The sequence below is a fragment of the Myotis yumanensis genome, unplaced genomic scaffold (assembly GCF_028538775.1).
Source record: "Myotis yumanensis isolate MYYU_CA2020_CCGP unplaced genomic scaffold, mMyoYum1.0.hap1 SCAF_6, whole genome shotgun sequence".
Lineage (NCBI taxonomy): Eukaryota > Metazoa > Chordata > Mammalia > Chiroptera > Vespertilionidae > Myotis > Myotis yumanensis.
The window spans coordinates 68,200,502-68,203,545 of NW_027223757.1; positions in this window are offsets into that span (position 1 = coordinate 68,200,502).

A 3,044-nucleotide genomic window follows, 5' to 3' on the forward strand; every position below is an offset into this window, starting at 1 on the left:
ATTGTTAAAAGTCAGAGGCTTATTGTTCAATGGAGGTTAAAAATAGAGTTTCCATTAAACACATATCAAATCTCCAGCTACTGCTTTTTGCTAATTTGATTCTGAAGAAATGCATGTAATGCAGAATGATTAGTTTTGTTCTTCCTCAGGACACTTTCGTCAGATTTTAGCAACATCTGCTGGATGTGCAGGAATGGGTTCATTTTTGTGTGTGCTAAGTCTCTGCTCAGCATTGTGGCAGTAGTAGCAGGGATTTTGCCTTAAGAGTGTTGGGGGAAAAAATCGCTTAGAAGTTACCTGGGAAAAAAGTCTTCCCTACTGGGCAGAAGTAATTGATTCTATGTCAGTTGTTTAATGGCACTATAAGGCATGCACCCTACCAACAACCCAGCTGTAATAGCCTAGAACTTTGCTACTTCACTTTTTCATGTCCACAAAGTGTGGACTACATAAGCATTTTCTTCAATGGTATTTCCTAAGTATTTAAAAAATCTTTTGTGACTGCTTGGATTTTACACTTTTTAAATTAAATGTATTGGGGTGACATTGGTTCATAGACACACTTTTAATAGAGAATTCTCCATTACCTATTTGTCATGTTGTACAGTTTGAAACTTATAGAACAAAAATGAATAAAAACAACATTTAATTAATTTCATTATTGGAACTTGAATCACCTATAAAAGCATGTAAAAGAAAAAACACTCCTGTGTGTTTCTCATTTACTACTCACACAGACCACTTCACTGCTGACATTTCTAGTGTTATAGAAAACGTTAGTTAATGACACTTGCTAATGGTGGTTCAGGGATGTTTTTCAGGACCACTGTGAGAGGTACAGAGCCCAGTGCAATCAGATTTTACAGTGGTAGAGAGATTAGGCAAAGCTCTGAATATAGCATTGGCAAATGGAAATTTAATCCAAGGAACAAAGGTGAGGATTATTGAATGGAAAATCACTAAGAAGAAACATCTTAAAGGGGAATTCTGACTAAATCAAACTAACAGGGTTCTTGCTGAAGCTAGGCCTGAGGACGGTAGAGGATGAGGAGTTTGATCAGACATCAAGGATGATCAAATAGCAAGAGTGGGGGTTCTGGTTAAACTGACTTACCAGGATTCCTGTTAAAATGGAACTTTACAATAAAGTATTTGACAAAGGAGGCAAGAACATACAATGGAGTTCAGACAGTCTCTTCAATAAATGGTGTTGGGAAAATTGGACAGACACATGCAAAAAAATTAAACTAGACCACCAACTTAAACCATACACAAAACTAAACTCAAAATGGTTAAAGGATTTAAACGTAAGATGGGAAACCATAAAATACTAGAGGAATCCAAAGGCAACAAAATCTCAGACATATGCTGAAGCAATTTCTTCACCGATACAGCTCCTAGGGCACTGGAAACTAAAGAGAAAATAAACAAATGGGACTACATCAAAATAAAAAGCTTCTGCACAGCAAAAGAAACCATCAACAAAACAACAAGAAAGCCCACTGCATGGAGAACATATTTGCCAATGTTATCACCGATAAGGGTTTAATCTCCAACATTTACAGGGAACTCATACAACTTAACAAAAGGAAGATAAACAATCCAATCAAAAAATGGGCAAAGAACCTAAATAAACACTTTTCAAAGGAGAATATTCAGAAAACCAAGAGACATATGAAAACATGACCAAAGTCACTAATCATCCGAGAGATGCAAATCAAAACAACAATGAGGTATCATCTCACACCTATCAGAACGGCTATCATCAAAATCAACAAACGACAAAAAGAGGATGTGGAGAAAAAGGAACACTCGTGCACTGCTGGTGGGAATGCAGACTGGTGCAGCCACTATGGAAGACAGTATGGAGTTTCCTCAAAAAGTTAAAAATGGAACTCCCATTTGACCCAGTGATCCCACTTCTAGGAATATATCCCAAGAAACCAGAAACACCAATCAGAAAGGATATATGCATCCCTATGCTCATTGCAGCACAATTTACCATAGCGAAGATCTGGAAACAGCCTAAGTGCCCATCAGCAGATGAGTGGATTAGAAAACTGTGGTACATCTACACAATGGAATACTACGCTGCTGTAAAAAAAGGGAATTCTTTTTTTTTCATTCAATTTGTTTATTTATTAATGACAATTATCTGCATTGCTCAAATGACTTCCTCATCCAAATTAAATATTAAGATATTAAGTCAACAACATCAATTTTCTAAAGGCCATACCTCTCTCCAGTACAAGAGGGAAACAACTCAAGCAAAGGCTAATAGGCGATTTTCTACCAGTACTGTGCTAGATACTGACACAATGTAGTTTTTTTTTTAATTAAATCTTTATTGTTCAGATTACATTTGTTCCTCTTTCCCCCCCCCAGCTCCCCTCCTCCCAGTTCCCCCCCCCCCACACTCCGCCCTCACTCCCCACCCACTGTCCTCATCCATAGGTGCACGATTTTTGTCCAGTCTCTTCCCGCATCTCCCATTCCCCTTCCCCCCCCAAGAATAGTCAGTCCATTCCCTTTCTATGTCCCTGATTCATTATAATCACCAGTTCATTCTGTACATCAGATTATTTATTCACTTGATTCTTAGATTCACTTGTTGATAGATGCATGTTTGTTGTTCATAATTTGTATCTTTACCTTTTTCTTCTTCTTCCTCTTCTTAAAGGATACCTTTCAGCATTTCCTATAATACTGGTTTAGTGGTGATGAACTCCTTTAGCTTTTCCTTATCTGTGAAGCTCTTTATCTGACCTTCAATTCTGAATGATAGCTTTGCTGGATAAAGTAATCTTGGTTGTAGATTCTTGGTATTCATCACTTTGAATATTTCTTGCCATTCCCTTCTGGCCTGCAAAGTTTCTGTTGAGAAATCAGCTGACAGTTGTATGGGTATTCCCGTGTAGGTAATTGAGTCTCTTTCTCTTGCTGCTTTTAAGATTCTCTCTTTGTCTTTTGCTCTTGGCATTTTAATGATGATGTGTCTTGGTGTGGTCCTCTTTGGATTCCTTTTGTTTGGGGTTCTCTGCGCT